General features: G+C 46.0%; 1 long non-coding RNA gene across 3 annotated transcripts; it reads right to left on the bottom strand.

Annotated features, from left to right (window-relative positions):
• Nucleotides 1–3,345: 3,345 nt before the first annotated feature.
• Nucleotides 3,346–19,819, bottom strand: LOC118027412. 3 transcript variants are annotated; one of them, XR_004683812.1, is made up of 4 exons: nucleotides 19,306–19,438; nucleotides 18,274–18,447; nucleotides 15,681–15,868; nucleotides 3,346–6,542 (listed from the first exon to the last, which is right to left on the bottom strand). It is a non-coding gene; the product is annotated as an uncharacterized LOC118027412 (long non-coding RNA). The 3 variants fall into 3 exon arrangements; XR_004683813.1 differs by lacking the exons at nucleotides 3,346–6,542; nucleotides 19,306–19,438 and adding exons at nucleotides 9,279–12,053; nucleotides 19,635–19,819; XR_004683811.1 differs by lacking the exon at nucleotides 3,346–6,542 and adding an exon at nucleotides 9,298–12,053.
• Nucleotides 19,820–26,323: the final 6,504 nt, after the last annotated feature.

Genomic DNA, 26,323 nt, shown 5'->3' with positions numbered 1-26,323 from the left:
GAAGCACATGCTGCTTTGTTCTTTGTACCTTGGTCTAGCACCTTTCCTCTGTGCTCGCCCTCAGGAGTCCTAGGGATACAGGATGAAGCATCTCAGTTTCCGTATCTGTGTAGCCAGCATGCGTTGGGCTTTGGGAGCCTTTGGGTATCAGTGAGGTCCTGCTGCATAGATCCTTGTACCTGAGCTCCGCAGAGCTCCTATCTGTCTTCCACAATTCCTCCCCACCCCAGATGTGTGCAAGACTCCCAGAATTACTTCCATGGATTCCTGAAATCATTCTGATCGGCACTCATGGGTGGCCAAGTGGGAACTCTATTGGGCCCCTGTAATGCAAACAACCACAGCCACTGGCTCTCTGACAGTCCTTGGAGATGTCGCTCCCACTGAGCGGGAATTCCCTGGGCACTGCGACTGCTGGGGCAGAGCCAGGGACCTTGTGGCTGTTGGAGCTGACAGAACTGGGGGCTGCTGCTGATGCCACCATGACCACCAGTGAAAACTGTTGACCACACTGGTGCTGCTCTCAGCTCTACCAGGACTGGATGGCCCAGCTCCCACTGTCCCCTAGAGCAGTGGCTTCTGTTTAGCTATCTGCTCCTACTGGCCTCAAGGTAAATCTTTATTAATTCACCCTGGCTCTGGATAAGTGAGGGAGACAATGGTGTGTTCCATACAAAAATTGCCTGTGTCCTAAATTGTAAGTGCATGGTGCTACAACTCTGTATGCTCAAATAAACCTGAAGCCATCTCCACCAGATAGATCAGGGCATTGGGGTGGCTGGGTTAGGGTGGATTCCAGGGTAAGCAATATACTATGACTAAAACCAATCTTCTCTGATCTTCATGCTTTGGAACTGTATAAGGTTCTAGACTCCCAGGGCCATCATATACAATTCGTATGTTATGCATTGCACAAATCCAAAAAGAGATTAAAAAGTTAATGGTGCCCCCCGAGGATTGTTCAGTGCACAACCTACACAACCGTTCACAGTGGTCCTGAGTGCTTTCCTAATGACAAACTGAGCTCCCTTGGGCTCTGCTGTCTTCACTACAATATCGCCCAGTGCTCAGATCTACTTTTCAATCCTTGACCCTCAAGAGGTTCAGAGATCCACTTTCTTCCCACCCCTCCTCCACTTCCAGGGTACTAATTAGCCCTTATAAAAATATTCACCAGCAAAGAGATGCTGCCAGAACTCCACTCACAAAGCATCTGAACCCCAACCGGTGTCCTTGCAAAATAACCTTTTCCTGTTGTAAGAGCCTCCCATCTTTGCAGATGCTCAAATAATTGTGAAGAGAGGAGTCCAGTAAATCTTGACAATGAATAAGTGTTCCTCCTACCAGAATCCCTGCCAAGTAGCCTGGAACAGGAAATAGAGTCATCACTAGGGTCACAGCCCCCGTTTTTTCTTGACGTCAGCATTCTCTTCTGCTACTCCCTGGATAGAGACCATCTGTCGCAACTCCCTCCCCCGTCTGTGTCTCCTTTTGTCACTGCTATAAGGACTGCAAGTGAGAATCTGAGAATAGCCTGTGCATCTCTTTCCTTCTCCGCAGCTCTCCGGGGCTTTGTGTCTCAGTGGCCCAGGCCATCTCTGGTCACCACTTGGACTGTATGCTCACAATTCAGGTGGCTTCCATTAGGTTATTGCACCTTTGTTTGTTTGAATAGAGTCACAGTTGGGCTACCTTCAGACAATGAGATACTCAATAGGGTTAACGATCCAGCAACCACAGCTATTCCCAGCACAGTGCATGGCGCCTGTGGAGAAACAGGACTTGAAAGAATTTACAAGGCTACTCAGACAAACTAGTTGAAAATGCTGGTGAACAATTACATCTATATATAGAACTGACCCGGATCCACCCCTGGCCGCAGGCTTTGATACCATTCTTTTGGGCATTTTGAAGTCCCAGGCTTCTTTCATCACTTAGTGCTGCTAAATGTTAGCGCTGCTTTAAAAGAACTAGCCGGGTACCTCATTACGATCTTGTTTGATTTCAGGGCAGCAACAATTAGATAATAACAGGGCCCCAGGTCCTTATGGCGTAGGGGGTCAGATTCCAGGCTCAGCTCTTCCTCTAGCTGGCTGTGTGATCCCACAAGTCACTTAACCCCTCGGGGCTTTGTTTTCTCATATCTAACATAAAAGGACTAGATTAGCAGAGGAGAGAAAACTGGCTTGGGAGGCGGGCGGGCAGACTGGGTTTTAACCCCAACTCCTATCACTTTCTAGCTGGTCAAATTGTTTAATGCTGAGCTGGCTTCCTCTTCAATGAAATAGGCAAGCTCATACACAGGACTGGGAGAGGATTTCATGGGAAAAATGTGCCACACACAAGGTAGGTATTCAGTCAATGCTAGCTTTCTCTTGCTGTCTGAAGACTGTCCAGCTTTGTTAAAATCTGGGTTTGGAGTAAAAAAAAACAAAAAACCCACAAACCGTGGATTTAAGTCTCAGTGGTCTCAGTGTGTGCAAGTCTCTGAGCCTCAGTTTCCCATATCTGTGTAATGGTATTATCACCACCAGCATCAAATGGAACAGTACCCATGAAAACTTTTGAAGACATTAAAGTCTGTACAAATGAAAATATGGGGATAACTTCTCCAGTGTACACCTGCCTGCAATTACCTTTTGCCTCTGCACCCCCTTCATTGGACCCTACTGCGGACACTTAAAACTCCCAAGCAGCCGATACGGGTGGGGGATGCCTTCTCAAACTGTTCACATGTATGTGTTCATTTCTCAGCCTGCCTTCTCAGCGAGGCATTCTAGAAACACTAGACCAGTCACCACCCATCCCAGGAGACTCCCGGTTGTCAGGTGAATCAGCTTCTAGGGTTGTTCCCTTACCTCAGGCCCAGCAGGGATGAGGGTGGCAGCCAGCATTGCTCCAAGATAAACAGATGATCCTCCTGTTGGAATTGCAGCCAGTTGGGTACTCAGGCTTCTGCGTAACGAATAACTTGGTATAAAAACAGAACAATCTGCTCACACTGACTTTCAGAGAAGGGCGGGGGAAGGAGGGCATCATTTCCCAGATTTCCTTCCCGGGTCTCTCGGAGCCTCATTATTCCCTACCACACATGCCCATCCTCCAAGATGAGACACGCACACCTTGTGTTCACACTCACTTCTCCCTGCCTCTGTCTTCCCCCCCACCCCCCCACCCCCGATGTAAATCTCATGGATTTTCCTTAAGCATTTCCCACAACAGCCAATACCCCTTTAAGACCTTTGGCTCCACAGCCAGGAGCTTGACACCCAGTGCTTCGGGTACCTGGATACACATTCTTATAAATGGCTAATTTTAGGATAATAGACACAGCAGACAGATGACCAGGAAGGCATTTAATTAGATTGAGTAGACTTTAAAAATGGTTTTTCCCTGTTGGGATCTAGATGGAATATTGGGTGTTTACACTAAAGCAATAACATTTTACAGTTGTAACAGCCCTTGGTGAAAGTGTGCTATGAATTTTCTTAGAAGCCAAAAAAATAAAAATAAAAAAAAAGGATATACAAAACGAAAATGTTTTCTGGATGTTTATGAAAGGTTGTATTAATTATTCCATCTAGTCTTCACAGAAATGTTTTCTTGTCTCCAACAAAGAATGGCTCGCACTCAGCCAATGTACCTCATTATTTTGGCTTTACTGGCAATTAAAGAGAATGTCTGATGCACAGGTGACATGGCGACATGGGACATGGCAGACACCCTCCCACTGGGAGTTTCAGTTCGGCAGGGGTAAGGGCCAAAGGGTTGCCTCAGCAATGGCTCCTCTTAAAAGGCTAAAGGCATTTCCCCCACAGAGAGGTGGTGCAGCAGGCGGCCACTGCTCCTGGACCAGCTTGGGCACTTCGGTTTAAGGGGTTTTCACAAACTGGAGTGTGGATTGGGGATGGGGGCCGACGAGGGCAGACGGTCTGGACCCTGCCTCAGTGGTGGGGACTGGGGCTGTCCACTCAAAGAAAAGAAGTGTTGGGTCACACAGCAGTCACCCAGAAATAGAAGCCTTGCGGGGGGTTACTGTGAGTGAATGGTGGCCAGTGGGCGGTCATCCATCCTGAAGCACGTTTGGGATAAAGAATCTCCTACGGGGGGAAGCAAATTCGGTAGAGTTAGGCTTTTGCTTGCAGATCGGAGTTCTTCACTGGGTTGATTCAGTGCCCCTCATTCTGGCAGCAGGCGTGGATATCTTTCGTTCCCACCCTGCCACTTCTCCTTCTCTTGGGTTTGTGGGATTCCTGGTAAACTGGACAAGCAGGAATTAGCAGGCAGTAAACGCCTTGATTGGGTGAGAGGCGAGCAATGACTCCGCCCCCAGCCCGCGTGACCCTTTGATGATCCTCATGGAGCCCCTGGCTGATGGGGGGGATGAGTGGTTCTCACCCAGGAAGGGCTTTTATTCTCATATCTTGGCTTTGATGACATTTGCTCCCTTCCACAGCCCCTTGACCTTTTGCAGACCACGTCCCTAGGACCCCAGGCCTGCGATCTACTTTTGAACCATACTATCAGCTAAGCCAAAATTCAGCCCCTGGGCCAGTGTTTTCAAATAGGTCCCCACAGAGCTCTGGGGTCCCCAGGAGGAGCCTCAGGGCCATGAAGGGGGAGCGAGAGACTGAATGGGCATGGCTTCGGATCCTGCGGCCCCTCCCCATTGAATCCCCAGAACTTCCCTGACGTGGGTTGTCTACAGGGCTATAGGATTCTGCGTGAGGTTTTGTTTGAGAGTAAAAAGGGCCCCTCTCCTAAAGGAAATAACAAAAGCTTGAGAGGCTGTGTAGCCCAGGGATTAAGAACATGGATAGCAGTTTGAATTCTGGCTCCCCTACTTCTTAGCTAAGTGACTGCTCTGTGCCTCAGTTTGTCTTTAAAATGGGGATGATAATAGTCCTGTCCTCACAGGTTGTTGTGAGGGTTGGATGAGTTACCGCACCCAGAAAGCACTGACTGAGGGCTGATTGTCACTTTCACCATTGTTCCATGTGACGGGCCATTGTGGGGTCCTAAGGGGGGAGCAATCTCATGATTAAATCTGTTTTTAAAAAATCTTTCCCTGACAGTATGTTGGAAAGTGGTCACAGTCTTCTCTGTGGAAAAGGGCTTGAAGATCAGGCAACCTCTTGGCTATTGGGGAGCCTCAGGGGAGCAGGAATTGGGGGAACACTCATCTCATCTCAGGTACTGAAGCTCTGGATGTTCGGGAAGAGAGGTGAGCTTGCGGGACCGCCGTGACTATGAGGTGTTTGGATTGCTGGTTCAGGTGGCCATCTGGGGTGGTGGACCCCCAGATCTGGAGCAGAACAGAGGTTGCACAGATAGCTGTAGGGATTATCAGGCTGTAGTAACTGAAGTTGTGAGAATGAATGAGGTCAGCAAGGGAAAAGGTGAAGGATGACCAAGGACTGAATCCAGCAGAATGCTGCCGGTGAGTTAGAGACACCACAGTACCTGTGGAGCCCTCAGCTTGTCCTCGTAATTGGCTGGGCACCTGCAGCTGCTGTCAGGGCTGGTGCCCTCACTGAGCCAGGCAGGCCTGGGAACAAACACACAGGTGACCCTGACAGGCTCTCACCAGGGCGTCACCTCAGGTGGTCTAAAGAAGATGGGAGCCTGGTCAGAGTGCACGGAAGTAGGGCCCAGTTCAGCCTCCACAGCAGCTGGTGTGAAACAGAATCACTCACCGCAAGCCATCTGCAGTGTATTCCCCGAACACAGCCAAAATAAAATCTGCAGGGAAGTTGGGAGGATGTTAAATTAAGTAGGTGGCAGACACTATTTGATGACGCTCCATCTAAGTGACAGCTTAGCATGCAGTAGAGGTGGGATGAGCAGGTGGCTGAGGGAGAATTCAGGGTGGGGGCTGGGTTTCTACATCCAAGTGAACAGGGGCACACCCAAATCAGACCCTGTGGCTATAAACTCCCATTTCTGTGAGCCCATGGCGCCGAATCTGGTGCTGGGGACTCAGTGGGCGTGTAGCAAATGTTCACAGAAGTGGACTGAATAGACACTCCAGGCAACATTCAAATTCCTCTTGCTTCAGTTCTCCTAGACCTGTCATGGAGGTCTTTTTGCCTGAAGTATATGAGTGAACAGTGCCTCAATTCTCTGAATTATTCTCCTAGTTAGTACCATACTTTGGATTTGCTTTTTATCCTAGAGAAGAGTTCATTGAAGGAAAATCTCTGAAAGTGCAGTGATGGGGCTCATCAAAGCCATTGTCAAGATTCATTTCCCTGAAGAGGGTGATGAAGAAAAGCCAAATAAATGTTGCATTTCTCAAACTCAAGTGTTTGGGGAGGAGTGACTGGCTCCTGGTTTCCTGGAAGCAGACGTTGAGCCCAGTTGTATTCACAGGTCATGTTGCTATCAGTGGTGTCCCTTGGTAGCATATTCTCAATAGAGAAACAGCCCGTAGTTGACGATTCACGCAGGCTCTCATCCTGGAGCCCAGTGTTGCTCCATTCTCGGCCTCCTTTCAGAAGGAAAGACAACCAGGAGTGGATTTCTCAATACTTCAGCACCACCTGTAATGGTTCATCCATAAAGGAAAATTTTATTTTAGAAAATCTGACATTGCATGTTGGAAGCAAGGAATATAGTAAATCCATGGGTTCCTCCATTCCTTCTACCATTCATTTGTTTATTTGTTAATACAAAATGCTATTGAACACCTTGTATACTCCAGGCATCAGAAATAGAAATGAATGAGGTAAAGCATCTGGAAGAACCGAGGAGCAGCAGGGTAAAATATATATGTACATATATTTGTAGTATAATGTAGTTAAGTGTAGGGGCAGAGGTACTGCGTAAGTATGAATAGAATGTAAGCTCCATGAGGACAGGATCTCAGTGTCTGTCTTGTTCACTAAAGACTACAGCATACTGGTACTTGGTGCATTTTGCCAAAGGATCCTTCTATCGCATCCTTCTGTTGCTAAGATAGTCATTTGTTTGATTTTAAGCTTTTCATATTTTGTAATGATTTAAATATATATTGACCCAATAACCCAGGTGAAATAACTTTGGGGTTTTTTATGGCTGGGGGAGTGGGGGTGGGGAGGATCAGTAAGGGAAAGAGTATTGCTATAATAATTCTGAAAATTTCAGAATTAGTAGAAACTATTTACTACTTAGACCTGGAAAGAAAAAGGAGGGTTATATTAAAAAACATTCAGTAACAATTAAAACATAATAAATTACCAGACTGTCTTGGCATTTGTAATTCTTTTCAAATCAGTCCATAGTGTTGCTATATCTACATAATATAATTAAATAATGTTTAGTAATAACTTATGATGTTGCTTTTTTTTTTTAAGATTTTATTTATTTATTTGAGACAGAGAGAATGAGAGAGAGAGAGCACATGAGAGGGGGGAGGGTCAGAGGCAGAAGAAGGCTCCCTGCCGAGCAGGGAGCCCGATGCGGGACTCTATCCAGGGACTCCAGGATCATGACCTGAGCCGAAGGCAGTCGCTTAACCAACTGAGCCACCCAGGCGCCCGATGATGTTGCTTTTTATAAAGAAATGCCCTCTACAATGTTAGCAAAAGCATAATTGTACCAGAGTAGAATGGTCATCACAATACTAATGATTTGTGAGTACCTCCTGGGCACCAAACTCTACTGTGGTACACTCATTTCATTTTCCCAACAACTCTGAGGTCTGTGCTATGATCACGGTTGAGGACACTGACCTCAGAAGCTAATGACTTGTCTCAAGTCACACCGATGATAAGTGGGGGATCCAAGATATCGAGCCCAGTTTAGTGCCTGAGCCAAACTCATCATGAATGCTCTCTACTATTCTCTACAGAAGGTATTTAAAGTATTTAGCCTGTGGAAGAAGTACCTTGCATGGGTCGTGGTTTGAAGGGTCATTTTAAAAGACATCACCCTCCCTATTATGTTGAGTGAAATAAGTCAAAAAGAGAAAGACATGTATCATATGACCTCACTGATATGAGGAATTCTTAATTGCAGGAAACAAACTGAGTGTTGTTGGAGTGGGGGGGTGGGGTGGGAGAGATGGGGTGACTGGGTGATAGACACTGGGGAGGGTATGTGCTCTGGTAAGCGCTGTGAATTGTGCAAGACTGTTGAATCTCAGATCTGTACCTCTGAAACAAATAATGCAATATATGTTAAGAAAAAAAAAAGAAGAAGATAGCAGAAGGGGAAGAATGAAGCGGGGGAAATCGGAGGGGTAGACGAACCATGAGAGACGATGGACTCTGAAAAACAAACAGGGTTCTAGAGGGGAGGGGGGTGGGAGGATGGGTTAGCCTGGTGGTGGGTATTGAGGAGGGCACATTCTGCTGGAGCACTGGGTGTTGTGCACAAACAATGAATCATGGAACACTTCATCTAAAACTAATGATGTAATGTATGGGGATTAACATAAGAATAAAAAAAAATTAAAATTAAAAAAAAAAAAAGACATCACCCTCCCACCACCTTACTATTATGGTTTAAGTTTTTGTTTTTTGAGATCTACTTCATTCTCACTGTGTGCAGTCCCAGTGGGACTCTTAATCAAAGTGCCCTCTGTTCCCCAAACCAAAGGGTGACATTTAAGCTGAACTGTGCCACTTTAACCCTCTCTGGGCAACTCCCAATGGTGAACAGAATGGGTCACCCAGAATGGGAACGTGATTGTACCTGACCCACGGGGCCTGAGGAGTTGTCCAGTGGTTTTGAGCATTGAGATCATCAGAGAGCTAGGTTTCAGTCACTCAACTCTGTGAACTAACACAGCTTGCATTTAGAGCTGGTTCACAGAGTTGGTTACTGCTGGTGATAATCCAGAAATTTGAACTTATTTCTCCTTAGGGAAAGGAGGGATCAAACTTTTCCATGTGGTTCCAGCCGGACCAACTAGAAGCAATGAACTGTACACTCCTGGAGGTCGCTTTTTTGTTTTGTTTTGTTTTTGTTTTTGTTTTTTGCACTTTAAAAAAAAAATATTTATTTATTTATTTATTTTTATTATGTTCAGTTAGCCACTGTATAGTACATCATTAGTTTTTGATGTAGTGTTCAATGATTCATTATTTACGTGTAACACCCAGTGCTCATCACAGGGTATTAAGGAGGGCACATGGAGGTTGCTTTTGATTCAGAATTGGGGGCAAAGCTAACAATGGAAGAAGTAACCTTCAGAAGGAAATCCTGTCATTGGAGATGTTCCAGTGGAAACTGGTGTAGCAACTAATGAATCATTGAACATTATATCAAAAACTAACGATGTACTACATTGGCTATTTGAATTTAAATTAGATAAAAAAGAAATTGGTGTAGCAGAAGGGATTTCCTCATTGTGTGGGAGCTTGGACTAAAAGTCCTCAACACCCTTTTTCAGAGAGTCTATCATTCTTTATGTGTTTTCCTGATCCTCACTATACCTGAGAATGATCTAAGTGCAACTTCCCTTACCTTCCCCATGTGTTCACAGAAGTACCTTCCATCTATCAACAAATAGTGATGATATGTGACATTTATTGGGGGCTTACTTTTACCAGCCACTATTTTAAGGGCTTTCTATCTTCTAGATAGTTTAAGACTCATAATCACCGATGGGATCTGTATTATTATTATTATTCCCTTTAGTTAGATGGGGAAACTAAGGCACAGAGAAATTAAGTAAATGCCTAAGGTTACAGAACTAGTAAGTAACAAAACAAGGATTAAAAGCCAGGCAGTGTCATGCCCTTGACCTTTAAACTGTGGAGCAGATGTTGTAATGGTAAGGCTGTGTTTATTTCCAAACATAACTTGACAAAGATAATACTCATACCCACTTTGTCCACAATGGCATTAGAATCCTTACTTATTTGGGATGGGCATCACACATGATTAGCTCTGGATGGAAAATTCACCATTAGTACAAATTGATGGTCCTTGCCTAAAGATGGGGAGTGGGAGGTGAGGTTGGGGCAGTGGCTGGCTGGAGCTGATTGTGCACACGTCTTCTCAATTCTGTGTCCAGTGGCCTCATATTTACACCAAGAGAACTGGCAAATGTTATAAATATTTGTGCAATTGAAAAAAAGATTTTTCTCACAGACTAGCTATGTCATGTCTTGATCTGACCTTCAGCTATCCAAGGCAAAACGCTTCCTTTTACACCTCCTCCTTGAGGCATTCCCCTCTTTCCTCTCCTCTGGACAGTCACTCCTCCTGTCAGGTGGCTGGTGGCTCACTGCCCAGTTAAGGCACATGCACAGCACCCTGAACTTGGCTTATCTCAGCAAACCTCAGAGGAGGCTCTCTCCAGAGATGGATCTTTTTATAGCCACATGGTGAAATGGGGTTTGTCACTGGGCCATGACTCAGGAGCTTTGGGTTCAATTCTGGAACTCCTGCTAATGTGCTGGGTGACCTTAGGTGAGCCAATGACCCACTGTGGATCTGTTTCCTCCTTAGCAGAGTAGAAGCATCAACACTCACCAAATATTCCAGAGTGCTTTGAGAATAAGATGTGCTCATAGAGCAGTCTACTTGTGTAAAAGTCAACTATCAGAGTCTGATTAGGAGGCTCCACCAGATGGGGTCTGGAGGTTACTTGTTGGTGTCAAGATTTGGGGCTCTAGCAAGTCCCCAAGTGATGCTAGGATTCAGGGAACAAATCTTCCAGATGTTTCTGATTCATGCTAAGTCCGAGACCGAGCAATCTAGACATTCCTCTATCTGCTGATGACTTGTGGAATTGCCAGCTGCGCTCTTCTCCCCATTTTTGCCCAGGTTTGTCCCTTTGGTTGACTGGACTCTCCCACTCCATGGATACCGCAGGTTTTATATCTTCACAATGTGGTTCAAGACCACCCTGCTACCAGCACCTTCCAGCAGCTTAGCAAGGGTTGTTTGGCTTGTCTTGGTTGGTTTCCAGGGTTCACTGTCCATGCAGCTAGGCATAGGGCAAACACAGAGATGGACTCTCCTCCTCCAGCAGATCCAGAGTCATCATTTTGGGAAGAAATTACTTTCTTGTTTTCCTTTTGAAATAGCTACTGTATTTACAAGTAAAGACTCTGTTAATTCTCTTTTCTCATCACATGAGGTCTCTTGGGATAAAGATATCTGACCTGAGAGTCAGAAGCATGGAAGGAATTTCTCCTTTAAGATCTATGGGTATATGTGTGCATGTGGACACCTGGTGCATGCTTATACATCTGTGGGGTACGTGGTGGGATTTGAAGAGAGAGAAGAGGCCAAGACTCTCTCTTAGTAATAAGCACATCCTCCCACCTCCGAGTTCTGTAGAAAGGTCTGGTTTGGAAATTTTGGACCAAGAAAGGTTAGAGCAGGAATGTGTTGCTATGGAGATTTCCCAGCCCAGGATCCTGGATTTCATCCATGTGCTCATTTCTCAATCACCAGAGGGAAGGACCTCTCCCTGTCATTACCCAATGCTCCCAAAGAGGATTTCCAACCAGAGGGAGGCTCTCCTTTCCCCCACTGCCAGACAAGGCATGTTGTCAAGCTTTCGGGACCCCAACAGGAGAATTACCCTCCTGTTTGGTTAGAAGCAAGTATCAGGAAAGCATGAATATTGGCTTTGGAGAGAAACTGATTAGAGTTCCAACAGGAATCCAGTGTCCTTGGCTGGCAGGCTCTTGACCTTATAAAATGCCTCTTGCTTTTCCCTAAACCACATTCACTGTCCCTCTGTACGAATTTTATTGATGATCTCCACATGCATATGCAAAGGATTTCAGGATTTAGAGGGCCATCCTTTATGTAGTGGATGCACATTAGCTCATACCCTTGCTTACTAACCATGAAATCAACCCCTTGGCCACTCTTCATTTCATGGCTTCTTCCAGGGGCAGCCTTGGCAGCAGTAACTACAGGTGGTGCAAATGAGTGAAGTGGTCCACAAAATGAGTGTCTGAGAGCATAGAAGTTTCCTTCTGCTGGGCAGCCTGGTCGATCTCTGTCGTTGCCAGCAGTTCAGCCACAAGCTATCTCTGATTGGTACATTCTAAGTTACGATGTGATAGATGGTGATGTTGTCCAAATGGAATTTGCAGATGGCCCTACAGCAGAACAGATGATGGAGACTCACTACTTGACGAAAAGTGCTCTGTCACTTTTATCAGTAGATAAAAATATGGCAGCAGCATTTTCACATGGTAGCACAAGTAGGAAATAGAGAAACCCATTACAAACTTATCATTCAGGTCTTGATACGCCAATTCACTCTTCAAATCTTTATCCGTGAAGATTCTTCACATGGTATCATTTTCTCTAAACGTTTTTACATCTTAAATATATAAATCTTCACACCGACCTCTGTGTCATTCATCATATCGTTAGGATGATGATGATGATTATGGGGTAAATTAAGGACCATAATCATAAACCACATCTAGATATTTACGAATCACTGAGGTGAAACTGCTTTATTGCTCTCTATAAAACCTTTGTCAAATTCTATTTAAATGTGTTTTAAAAAGTAATGTTCCAGTACAAACTGAGATTTCTGTAACAGTAGTTAACTGAAAACACTAGTGTCAGGAAAGAAACTGTTGTTATGGGGATCGTCATAGGTAAATTTTGGCTCTTACCAGAGCCTTACTAGTATGGTCAGAGGCAAGAGGCCAAGAAGGATGATTTTCTCCACTGAATAGAACATGAAAGGTAAAGATGAAGAGATGGTTGGGTGTGGGGGAAGCTTCTTCTGATTGATGAAGACAGCTGGGGGACTCTCCCTGCTGGCTAGGGAAGCCTGATGGGACTAAGCTCTTTCTTTCACTGTATCTGTCAGAAAAACTAGACCAGGGTGCTAAGGAAGAGATGCTAACTCCAGCCCTTGCAATGTCTTCTCTGTGCCAAGAAAATGAGACTCTGGGTTGAGTGGCAAAGATCCTGAACAACACTGGGTACAAGGAGCCAGACCAGGCCAATCTAGTTCCTCTGGCTAAGGAAGTTCAAGGCAGCAGTTATTAAAATGGAGTGAGGTCTCCAGATCCTTGAAGCCCTGGGTCTTATACATGAATTTGGGTTTCATGTTGAGATAAGCTACAAAAATATATTCTCATTAAGATTTATGAGCAGTAATAAGATAAAAACAATTATAACAGTGAAAGTTTAGTGAGAAAATTATTTAATTCTTGCTTTATACATTAATCTTTTATAATAATGTTCTTTAGAAAAGCCTGATCTTAGAGAGAGAAAAAAGAATTTTGGTAGATGTTCTTGGTACTCCCACGATTATCCTCTTCCTTGGTTCAGTGCACTCACTGCCCCTGACTCTCATTTTCCCACCCCTCTCCCAGGGAGTTTGGCTACTAATTGCTCTGGGTTCAGGGGTGGCCCGTTGCTGGGGAGGTTACATCCCCAACTGCAGGGGGTGGTCAGCCTACACTAAAGACTGACTGTCAGGGGAAAGTATAAAAGGCTGGCTCCCTTGCCTAAGTGGAAGACAAGGCTGGGGTGAAGTTTATGTTCCAGAGGTCTCCACTGTGGAAGGGAGTCACATCCCTGCTCCCTAGTCCTCCCCTAGTCTGCTTCCCTCACTTCCCTATAGTTCTTCCTGGAGAACATTCTCATGATAAATACTGTGCACCAAATCCCTGCCTCAGGCTCTGCTCCAGGGCACTCTGACCCAAGACAATAACCACAGAGCAAATGGAATCTCTGTGTGTTCACTAGCCTCACAGGAAGGCACATTGCCTGGTCCCACAGTCTGTCACAGCAAACACATAACCTTTGAACCCTAACTTTATGATCAGAGTCCCATAAAATAACAGCATTGTGTTGTTTACATTTCAAAACGCTGAAATATTAGGTCATCAATGAAAAATGAGAAAAAGGGGTGCCTGGGTGGCTCAGTTGATTGAGTGTCTGCCTTTGGCTCAGGTCATGATCCTGGAGTCCCAGGACTGAGCTTTGTGTCAGGCCCCCTTCTCAGCAGGGAGTCTGCTTCTTCTTCTCCCTCTGCCCCTCCCCCTACTTGTGCTCTCTCTCTCTCTCACTTACTCTCTCTTTCAAATAAATAAATAAAATCTTTAAAAAAATGAAGAATAAAATCTTATTCTCTGACAAATTTTAAACTATTTCTACGGTATGGCAATAGACAATTTGAATGATTTATGGTTAAGACTAGATCATGTTTTGGGGAGACACCTTCAACTACTTCTGTTTTGTGGAGATTTATAATTCCTTTTGGTTTTGTGAAATGATTGATACCCAATACAGGTCATAATATCAATGCATTAATGACAAACCACTGTATCACATGAAGTTAAAATCTAAAGGTTCATGACCACAGAAGTCTAGAGAAAATACCAACTATTTGTATGGCTGCCAAATTGCAAGGAGAGTTAGTGAGGCATACTGGAACTGCATATTACCTGTTGATAAAACTGGCCACAGTGTTAGACCACCAAATCCCACAGGTAGCATGGCATATTCCACAAGCCCTGATACAGGCACAGGGCAGTTGGTGAACATCCCAGCCCAATGTTTGCTGTTTTGTGACCTTGATCAATTACGTAATCACCAAATTCAGGTTTCTCATCTGAAAAATAGGCACAATACTGCCTGCCTTATTGGGTTATTTGGGGTTTAATATGATGTCTACAAAGTGCCTAGCACCGTGTTTGGGAGAGTGTAAGAGCCCAATGAATGGCACCTATTCATCTGAAAGAAGGGCCACACTCCAGATTTTTGAAATTCTAAGTGTATATATAATAAATTTTTAAAGTAAAAATTTTACAAAGATCACGACTGAATATGGACTCTATTATTACAAACTTTCCTTATCTTTCCCTATGTACCTTAATATATATTTGAACATAGATGTACTAACACACACATGGCACTTTACATCCTGCTTTTTTTTCCTATTCAGCATTATTTTGCACACCCATGTCTATGTTTTGGCATAGTCTATGTATATCATTTTTATATATCATCTCTGAAGGCAATACATACAGAATATCACAAGAAGCTGGAGGAGGTACTTACCCATTTTGCCACTCTTTGCCCCCCAAAAGCCCCTGAGCTCCAAGACTCACCAAACCATTAGGTCCACCGGCTAGGAGCCTTTGACTATTAGTCAGCCTGCTGTGGCCCCTCAGAGGTCTGCCCATCTGTTTCTCTTCAAAGGCCCCCAGTCCCTTCTATTTGTTTCCCCAATGCTGAGACTACTTAGTTCATAATGACTCCTTTTGGGAAAAGGTTTTTTTGATCTATGCATTATTGACATTTGGGGTAGATAATTCTTTATTGGGGAGGGCGGATGGCCTGTGCATTGTAGGATGTTAGCAGCATCCCTAGCCTCTACCTACTAAATGCCAGTGGTACCTACCCCACAGTTATGGCAATCAATAATGTCTCTAGACATTGCCAAATGTCCCTCGGGGAGCAAAATTACCCTTGGTTGAGAACCACTGATTTAGGATCTTGCACCATAATGGAGTCCAGGCTTTGACTGCTTGCTCATCTGCAGGCCCAGGATATCACTGGCTTTGCTTCTGCCTCATCTAAAAGCTACATGATCTCTCTCCCTGGTGGTTGAGCCACCCTCATAGAAATGAAACTCTATGACTGATGTCTAGAATAGGACATGAGGTCTGGACAAAGCAGGATGATTTCTACTCAGTATAATTACCAGTAAGATAAGAAAGGCAATCAAGTATAATGGAAAGTCCCTTTACCTTTCCGGCTCCAGGTTATTCATCTGAAAATGGAAGTAGTACCAGAGGAGTTTGCCTAACTTTGAGGGTATGTTCATTGATTGATTCATTCATTCAACATTTATTGAGACAACAACTGTGTCTGACACACGGATGCAGAGAAGTATCAGGCAAAGTTTCCAACCTCAGGGCAGAGACGAACACAGACCCTGTAAAACACAATAGTTTCATTGGCAGATGAATGGGTAAACAAAATATGGTTACATACATACAATGGAATATTATTTGACCTTAAAATAAAGGAAATTCTGACATAGGCTATAACATGGATAACCTTGAGGACATGATACTCTTTGAATAAGCCAGTCACAAAAGGACAGATACTGCATGATTCCTCTTATATAGAAGTTGTCAAATTGATAGTGCAGAAAGCAGAATCGTGTGTGGTAGGGGCTGGGGGAGCGCAGAATGGGGAGTTATTCTTGAATGGTGTTATGGACGGAATTATGTCTCCTCTCCCCAAATTCTTATCCCCAACGAGACTCTTTTAGGGATGGGGCCTTTAGGGGGATAATTAAGGTTAAATGAGGTCATAGGGTGGGCCCTAATCTGACAAGACTGGTGTCCTTTTAAGACGAGGAGGAGACAAAAAAAAGAAGAGATCCCAGAGCTTGCTCTCCCCTCCTACCCCTGCTCGCGCTCTCCCTCCTTCTCCCGCGCTCTCCCTCCTTCTCCCTCGCCCTCCTCTCCCCCTGCCCCCCCCACCACATGAACACAGAAAAGGCCATGTGAGGACACAGAAGGAGCCGTCTGCAAACCAGGAGAAAGTCCTCCCCAGACACCAACCCCGACAACCCTTGGATCTTAGACTTCATCCTGCAGAACTGGGAGAAAATAAATATCTGTCACATAATAGCCCCAGCCTGGGGTATTTTGCTATGACTTCCCTCGAAGACTAAGGCAAATGGGTACAGTTTCAGTTTGGGATGACAAAAATGTTGTAGAAACAGGTGGTGGTGCAGCAACAACAACAATGTAATTCCTTAAAGCCCCGAGGTGTACACTTAAAAGGGACCAAAATGGCCAATTGTTTATTATACAGGTTTTACCACAATGAAGAAAGCACACGCCCACCGTGGTGCCTTTTGTCAGAAAGGCCCAGGATACTCTGTGCTCTGAGAAGGGGCCCTAGCCTAGCATGGGGCGGGGGGGCTGGCAGAGGCTGCGGTGGGAAGGGAAGAGGAAGGCAAAGTGAGGGAAGATCATAGGGCCAGCAAAAGCCAAGCTACGAAGGAGGAGAGAAAGGGTGATGTGTGGCTGCTAGCTACCAGCAGTTGGATGTACTGGAGCAGGAAGAAGTCGGCGAGATGGGGAGGCGGTCAGGGGGCTAGCGAGGACTCTGCATCCCATGCTTCTCTTGTAGCACACAAGGGAAAACACACACACACACACACACACAGAGGCACGCACACGGAGCCATATGAGGCTGATGGCTTTTACAGGAAGCCTGGGGCAAATCCTTCCAGGCCATGAGCCATCATTTCCTAGCATTTGTTTTGAAGGTCCAGATTTTCCTATTTGGTCACACCTGGTATGTATTAAGCTTGGAAATAAAACAGTAAGGATATCATGAGGGCATTTCGCACTTTTCTTCTAAAACTCCAAAGCTAAGGACTCAACAAATATTTATTTGGCACCTATTAGCATATCACTAGGTGGAGAAATATTTTTTTTTTGAAAGATTTTATTTATTTATTTGACAGAGAGAGAGACAGCGAGAGAGGAAACACAAGCAGGGAGAGTGGGAGAGGGAGAAGCAGGCTTCCTGCTGAGCAGGGAGCCCGATGTGGGGCTCAATCCCAGGACCCTGGGATCATGACCTGAGCCGAAGGCAGACGCTTAATGACTGAGCCACCCAGGCACTCTGGTGGAGAAATATTTTATTTTTACTCTGCCTGTCCCTAAAAACTATTTATGGTAACTCTACAAGCAAATTGAAGTGGAAGACAAGGTTTCCTGTTAGGAACAGTGCTTTTTCTCTTTGAATCCCTAGTGCCTAGCACAACGTGTGGAATATAAGAGACCCTCCATCAAAAATTCTTACAAAGAATGAATGAAAAATGTATGATCAATTCAGTGGGAGTCAGGACACAAGCATAATAAAATAATAATAAATATTATAATTATATTAATATATTATGATTATATAGATACACTGGGTGCCAAAGGAGTGATCGAATAAGAGGGGGTTTGGGCAGAAGGGGGTGGGACCAACATGATGAGTTCCGGACCCTCAAGACATCACCCTTTTTCTCCAGTGAGCCTGAGACTGATGTCACAGAAGAAGAAACAAGGTCAAAGAGGTGTGTGTCTTACACAAGAGCATACAGCTAGAATCACAGAAGGATGGCTAAATAAGAACCATGACTAGTTATAGGAAGATGACTCTGGATTAAGTTCAGAAAGTCTCAAAGTCCCTATTCTTTGCCCTCCACTTTTGCCGACTGAAGAGAGACCACGGTGGGGCCGGCATCTGGGAAGGCTTAGGGACTTAGGAAGTGGAAGGAAGGAGAGGAGGGGACACAGCGTGAGGCGGTTGGAGGAGATGGCTCACCAGAACAGCAGTGGAGACTCGCCCTGGGAATAGACCAAATCCTTAGACCAGGGCTGTCCCAGTGCCTGAGGCTTTTATGGTTGGGCCCCACCAGGTAGACCCCTAAATGCCAGGCCAAGGGCTGAAACTTCATCGTGCAGCTACAAGAGTCCATTAAGATTCAAGCCTGATGACCTGCAAAACCGTGTTAAGGGGAGACGGGCATATTAGGGAACAAAGAGAAAGGGCACAGAAGAGCTGAGGGTGAGACTGAAACGGGAGCACGTTCCTTCCCAGCCCCAACCCCCAGCGGGTCCTGAGCCAGGAGAAGCGGCCACGTGGCCGGCTCGTGCACACCCCGGGGTAGGAGTCGGTGACGCTCGTGGTGGCTAAGGCGCAGGACTGCGGAGCACACAGCCACAGCCCAGCGCTCCTGCCAACGCGGACGCTCGGACTCAACCTCTCCAGCCGCGGAGCACGCTTTCAGGGCGCTGGCTCACGGCCTCCAGGGTGACTCAGCATTCGTTGGGCCATCCACTTCCCCTCCCCTGGGCTGGTCCCGGGCTTTGGGCGCTGCCTGGGATAACCAAGGCTGGTACCCAGGAGCTGGCCTTCCCCGGGCGCTGCCAATCCTACAGGGCCGGCTGCGCACTGCCCTGTGGTCCTCTGGCCCGGCGGCAGCGTCCCTGCAGAGCTGGGAGCCCATCCAGGGGAAGCCCTGGTTGGAACATCAGGAAGAGGCTTTGGCTTTGCTTTTCAGTAACAGCACTGCAGAGAAGACGTCGGTTTGGCCATATGGATCCCAAGGTCTCAGATGAGCCAGGGCTCAGCCTCAGCCCTAAGAGGCTGGCTGTCATTTTCTAGAGCACACCTCCAAGAGCAAACATTTCTCAGGGGATAAAAAGTTGCGTACGGGCCCCTGCTGACTTTTCATCTGAAAACCTCCTTACTTCCTCTGTGCAATTCTCCTCTCTGATCCGGGGCATCTAAACAATGACACATTGGACCTCTGACCCCGTGCCCCTCCCCCACGTCCCCACTCCCTCTTCTCACCCAACCAGTTCTTCAACTCCAGGCTCGCACAGTCTCCTTGCCATCCACACACAGCCCTCCGGCTTCCCTCTCGTCCTCTCACGCCTGAGGCTTTGGCTGAGACCTGGGCACGCGGCACCGCGAAGCCCCTCCTCCCCAGTCCAGCGGGGCTCACCCCACCCACCTCAATCCCGGATCAATCGGTCTGCTTTTCCCTGCATTGGTTAACGCGCGGCCTCGGGGTGCGGACCAAAACCCTGGTGGTCACACATTGCCCCCACTGCCGGCAACCCTTTCCCTGTCCCTGGCCAGATCCCTTTCTAGGACTGGGGGCACCGATTGCAAATCACCGCTCCGAAGCACCCTCTAAGGTTTCCGTGGTGCGCAGCGTGCGGTCGGTGGCGGAGCTGACTGCTGCGAAGCAGGGCGTCTCACACCGTCATGCCGAGCAGGGACCAGGCACAGGGGCTGAGCTGAGGAGGCAGGGCTCCGAGCACATGCAGATCCCCTCCAGGGGCTTGCAAGCTGTTCGGGAATACTCTGAGGGCCCTGGGTTCCTGCCCCGCCCTAGGTAAGGGGAAGCAGAACAAAGGAAATAGTGTTTTGTTTCGATTCTTGTGAAACTGTTCTTATTCCCTAGATGTGAGGCCCGGGAAACTAAGAAAACACACACGATTTAAATAACGGGCTCTTTGTAACCTTGGGGGAAAAAAAACCCGACCTTTATTCTCAGAAAGAAAAAATCTGTTCCACATAATATTTTTTTTAAGAGGAACAAACTGGTGATTTCATCTCTAAGTCAAAAGTCAGAGGATGATCGGCCATCTCTATAAATTGGAGTCTTTGAGTGAATAAGGGTAAGGTATGCAAAAAGCCAATAATTGAGATTTCTGTATTTAACAAAGCAGGGGTGCTTTTATAATTAATATACAAAATACGACAAAAAACCAGAGGGCTCTCCATTACCTCCAAGAGTCAAGATCCCTCAGGACAGTGTTCAAGGGCCTTAAAAATTTAGGGCTAAGCTGCTTTGTTAACCATGACCTTTCCCTAAGCCTCTGTGCTCCCGCACACTCTGGAAAAGAATCACTCACTGCTTTTGTAGAATCTTTCTCTCCTTTTCTTGGCTATCTTCCCCTCACACCTTGTTGTCAGCTAGAGTTATGGGCTATGGGCTAAATATTTTTATCTCCCTGCACAAAAAATTCATGCGTTGAAGCCCTAATCCCCAATGTGATGGTATTTGAAGGCGGAGCCTTTGGGAGGTGATTAGGGTTCGATGAGGTCTTGAGGGTCCAGTGGCCTTATAAAAAGAAGAAGACAGATAAATCTTGCTCCCTTCTACCTGCATGCACTGAGGAGAGGCCACAGAGCATGAGACAAGAAGGCAGCTGTCTGCAAGCCAGGAAAAGAGGCCTCATCAAGAACCGAATCAGCTGGCACCTTGATCTGGGACTTCCCAGCCTCCTGAAATAAATGTCTGCCGTTTAAGCCACCCAGTTTGTGGTATTTTATTATAGCAGCCCGAATGGATGGAGACAGTTGGCAAACACCTACTCAGCCTTTAAGATCCAGTTCAATTACTGCTTCTCTCCAAAGCCTTCCTGAGCACTTCAAGATAAACTAGTCATTCTCCCTCCTGTGCCATCAAAGTACTCTGGTCCCAGCCCTGCTGTCGCTCCTATCTGATTCTATCAGACCTCTTGATTCATGTCTGTCTTCCCATCAGGCTCCAAGCTCGTGGCAGGGATCAGTTCTTACTCATCTGTGTCGTTATTCCCACACCTGGCCTGTCCCTATCACTCAATAAATTAGTCTTTTGAAGAAACAGTTTCTATCTAAATCTCTGAATGTGATGATCATGGTCATCACAAACACAGCCCTCACTATTAGGAAGAAGAGGAACTGGAGACATAACCATCACTAAACAATATTTCTATAATACCCATGGGCATGGGGCTGTACGAGTTAAATGAAATAAAGGTCTAGAATGAAACACACACATAATTCCTGATATCAAGGACTTTGCAGTTAGGTCAGAGTGGCGAGGCCTCTACTGAATAAAATCATGAAATTTTGAAGTTGGAGGGACATAGTTAGAGAAATGAAACAACAAACAAACAAGTGTTCAGTTGATTTGTACTTCCTGTGGCATGGCTGCCTTTCTAGCATGGCGGCCGCAGGCCTGGGGGATGGATCTCCACTGGGAACATCTAGAGATCTTAGGGATCTAAGCTGGGTTCATGGTCAATGTTGGGGAGAATGACTCCCCTTCCCCACTGGGTTATACTCTGGCAGAGGGCCCCCCAGGTTTAATGAAAATATTTTGTGTCAATATTCTCTAACCTCAGAGCCCAGACAGGAGTTCAGTGAAGTTGGCCAGGGATGGATTCAAATAAGGGATAACATGCTACACTCAGAATCCCTTCTTCTCTCTAGCAAGGTCTTGTTCCTGGATCAAAATAGTCATGTCATTTCTTATTTCCTTATATAGCTATTTCCAGAGAATTTCTTCCTTCTCCTTCATGTCAGTTAAGGTCTTCTGAGAAGCAGGTGCCAAGTCTGGATTAAAACATGCAAAAGATTAATTGGAGGAAACACTTATGATGGAGGGGAGGAACAAGAATAGGTGGGGGGGGGGGCTTCATCTGGCAATACAGGCATGACACCTGTGAGGGGAATGAGGGAAGAAGTGTTCGAGGGGTCTCATATCTCAGAGCAGTCCTGTGGGTCCCAGCTGAGCCAGGGCTGCCCAGATGGGGACTCCCCTAGAGGGAGGGAATGGCCTGGCTCTCATACCCCTCTGGGCATCTGGCAGAAATATGGCCTGCAGTACCTGGAGGCTGTCGGTCAGCTGCACTCTCTGCAGAAGGTTCTCCTGCAGGGACATTTGAACAGGGCATCTCCCTGGCAGCTGCACCCTTGCAAAGAGAATTTTGTTGGGTTGCTTACAGAGCTGTGTCAGATTCCCGGCAGTTAACATGACTTGACTTCCACCCCAGGAGGAAGCAGGCTCTCTGTATGCCAGCCTCTGCCAGCCTTGGCCCCCAGTTCGGCAAGCATGCCCTCGTACACTTGCACTCTAGCAATGGAAAGCAATTAAGGCATCATCCAAATGGCCAACACCAAGTAGCAAGTATGAAGTTCATAGCCACAGGTATGCGAAAATAAATCAGTGATTTCTTAGGCAATTAAGTCGTTTCTCTGTCAGTTCAAAGTTTCTCTGCCAATTTGGAGTCATCTTAGTTAATTCGGGGTGTTCCTGCTCCTGACCCTCCCTGGGGTCACATGTTCTAGGTCTCACCTGCCTCCGGGCACTAGGGGAAAATGGCATGCCTGGTCCACTGCCCTGCCCTGGCTTCACTGGGGATGTTCTCCAGCAGATCATCAGCCTTTGGCTTGGTGGCCTCTCCCGTTGCTACCCATGCCCTACCCCCCCATCCTATCCCTGGAAGGTCTGTGGAACATACCACCCACCTCACAGCCACTGCCAGTCAGCAAGGAAAGGTCATTTCTGACCTGTCTTCTCTCTCTCTGCCTCTTGCAAGTTTTGCCCTGTATCGTGTTGGGTATGCAGCCAGCCTTGTGAAGGGGCCATGACCTTGGGCAAAGCAGCTCCCTTCAGCTGTGTTATTTCCAGAAGAGAGCTGGCAGCTGGTGAGACTTCCAGCGGCTGGGGGAAGAGATCCTTCATTCCTGAAAGGGAATCTGGGAGGACTCTCCCGAGCATGAGTATACTTGTGTGTCGATATCGTGAGCGCGTAGGCCATTACGATCTCCCTCACACCCCGAGGATGTGAAAATACTGAAACACGGAATTAATATTAATTAATAATTCATGTTCATTTTGATTTTCAGTTTCATTCCTCTCCCTCAACAGACTTCATGTCAAAGTGACCGCTCACTCATTCAAGGACTATTGACTCACTTGGGAGAGTTCCCAAGCCTTTCGTGGCTCTCCCTTCACTTTTTTTCCTGCTTCCCGCTCCCCCACCCACAGGCCCCCACTTGTTTGCACTTCTACCACAGGCTGTCAGGGGAAATCAAAAGTAGTGAAATGCAAACAAGTTCATTGTCAGCTCTGGCCATAGGCTCAAAATCAATGGGAAGAGTCAGCTACAGTATTGGCTAAATTGATTTGCAAGTGTTTCCAACAGCTCCTTGCCCCTGTTTCCTTGGATAAGACCTAGAGATGCCTGCCTACATCGTTAGAGTATCTTCTCAGGGTCTTCTCCCAGCATGGCTGCTACCGAGTCACAGAGAGGCTCTGCTGATCCATTACAGCTCCTTTGTCACATACCTCCCACTCTGCCCATAAACACCCCCAAAGGAGAATCCATCGATTCAGAAAACATGAAATCCAACATAGAATCCACTGTGAGATTCTTCACTAATTCCCCACAGCATCCCATGTAACGGGGTTAACTACTTCTCTGTTACGGTAACATATGGATGAGTCATAGCCCAGATAATCTTCTAGAACCCCTCAGAGCTTCGGAAGCTGGGAAACAAGCCCAGAGGACTCAGCCTCTCCTAATATAATGCTCCTTTTGTGCAGAACCACTAGGCACTGTGCCTCTGACATTTCAGCTCTAGAAATGTTCCTCTCTCCATTTCCAGTCTCCATCCCAGACACGTGAACGCCTGAAATTCCCATCTCTAGTGACTCACTCCCTTGGCTAATAACATGAGTCTTTCTCTTACTTCGCCTTTGTTTAACATGAAGATTCCCCTGGGAGGGTGCAGTTTTACGTCATTCATAGAATGTGAGAGCTAGAAGCGGTCTTAAAGACAACCGAATTCTGTGCTCGCTTCGGCAGCACATATACTAAGACAACCGAGTTCTGTGTGCTCATCAAACTGGATGCCGCAGGCATGGCAGAGCCTGGGGAAGCCACAGAATAGACGGGCACGCCTTGGAACAGGGACTTCCCTGTGCTCTGCAGAGTAACATTTTCCTCCGACTGGGGTGTAACTGAAAACATCACTTTTATATTAAAGCAAACAAGGATACAATGTGGTGCAGAATGCCAACATTTATGTGAATTTTTAAAAGATTGTCATCTGTTGGCCGATTCTTGACAACTACTGGTGTATGAATTTACTCCTAATGGCTCTTGTGGGTACTCTGTTGGAAAGTTTGGGAATATACTGCTTCAAAATGTGCACCAGCAGTTCCACTTCTGGGTATTAGAATTTTGACTCTAATTATGATTTGTCCTTTTGATGTAGGAAAGACGGTGTTAGGATTCGAAGCAGACGGCCAAGAAAGAATTCCTGAGACGTCTTTGGTGCAAAAAGGTGGTTTTATTAAAACACAGGGACAGGACCCATGGGCAGAAAGAGCTGCAATGGGATCATGAAGAGTGGCCCATTATATACTTTCAAGTTGGGAGGGGGTTAGGGATAGCGTAAATCTCTAAGGAATTTTGGAAGCAAGGTTTCCAGGACCTTGAGGGGCTAGCTATTGTTGGGAAAATGTCATTTATTACCGTCTAATAAAATCTTAGTCATGAGACCCTTCAGATGTATATCGGTGGGCCATATGCTTGGGGGATGATTACCAACATGTATCTTGGGGGTTTTAGAGATAAAGGATGTTTCCAAAGGAATTTTTATACGTTAAAGTAGAATAGCAGGATCAGGGGATGGGGGTTGTTAGGTTAGGATGGCCTTTTGCCCTTAGCAAAGTGTCAACATCGAGGCAGTTGAGTCCCTAGAGGAATGTCACTCTGTCTGTTTCAAGGATTTGTCAGTGGGCTCTAGGTAGTAAGGAAATTTAATAATTTTTCTTCTGCCTTTGTTTCCCACATCATTTTTTTTCTCTATATCACCAAGCAATTAACTCTCTTTTGACACTGTCCACATGGAGATAGTATCAGATCCCACAGGTTAAGGTCTCAGTCCTACAAGACTGCCCTTTGCCCATATTTTAGACCAATCATGAGTCCAGGTTGTCACCTGTGCTTCTCACCTACTGGCTGTAAATTGGAGGTTCCCAGACCCCCTTCTTTGGATTTAATTAGTTTGCTAGAGCAACTCACAGAACTCAGAGGAGCATTTTACTTTGTTGATTACTGGTTTATTACAATGGGATTTAACTCAGAAATGGCCCGATGGAAGAGATGCACAGGGCAGGGTACAGATAAAGGGTTCAGAGCTTCCATGTTCTTCTAAGTGTGCCACACTCCCCCAGTCTCCAAGGGATCACTAATCTGGAAGCTCTCCGAACTCTATCCTTTTATGCAGGCTTCATCACACAGAAATTATTGATTAAATTGTTGGCCATTGTGATTGAACTCAACCTCCAGCCCTTCTCCCTACTCCAGAGGCAGGGGTGTGAGGGGACTGAAAGTTCCAACCCTCTAATGCAGTCGGTTCCCTTGGCAACCAGCACTCCTCTTTCTGTTACCTAGAGGCATTCCAAAAGTCACCTCGTTAACATAACAAAAGACACCTTTTTCTCTCTGTCACTTAGGAAATTCCAATGTCTTTAGGAGCTCTGTGCCAAGAACTAGGATGAAGACCAAATATATGTTTCTTATTATAAATCACAATATCACAGTATACACCGAAAAGAATTGAAAGCAGGGACTCAAACAGGTATTTGCACACCTAAGTTCATAGCAGCATGACTCACGATGGCTAAAAGGTGGAAGCAATCCAGTGTCCATTAATGGATGAATAGATAAACAAAATGTGGTACAGACTTACAATGGAACATTATTCAGCCTTAGAAAGAAAGGAAAGTCTGACACATGCTACAAAATGGATGAATCTTGAAGACATCATTCCAAGTGAAGTAAGCCCAGTCACAAAAGGACAAATACTATATGATTCTACTCATGTGAGGTATCTAGAGTAGTGAAATTCATAGAGACAGAAAATGGAGTCGTGGTTTCCAGGGCCTGGTGGGAGAGGGTGGGGAGAGGATGGGGAGTTCATGTTTTATGGGTATAGAGCTTCAATTTCAAGAAGAAAATCATTCTGGAGACAGATGGTTGCACAGAACATGAATGTACTTAACACCATTGAATGT

This window comes from Mirounga leonina, unplaced genomic scaffold, assembly GCF_011800145.1.
Source record: "Mirounga leonina isolate KUSES-001 unplaced genomic scaffold, KU_Mleo_1.0 Mir_366, whole genome shotgun sequence".
Taxonomy (NCBI): Eukaryota; Metazoa; Chordata; class Mammalia; order Carnivora; family Phocidae; genus Mirounga; species Mirounga leonina.
The sequence above is the reverse complement of the archived record's forward strand: the minus strand, read 5'-3'. Positions and strand labels throughout refer to the sequence as shown.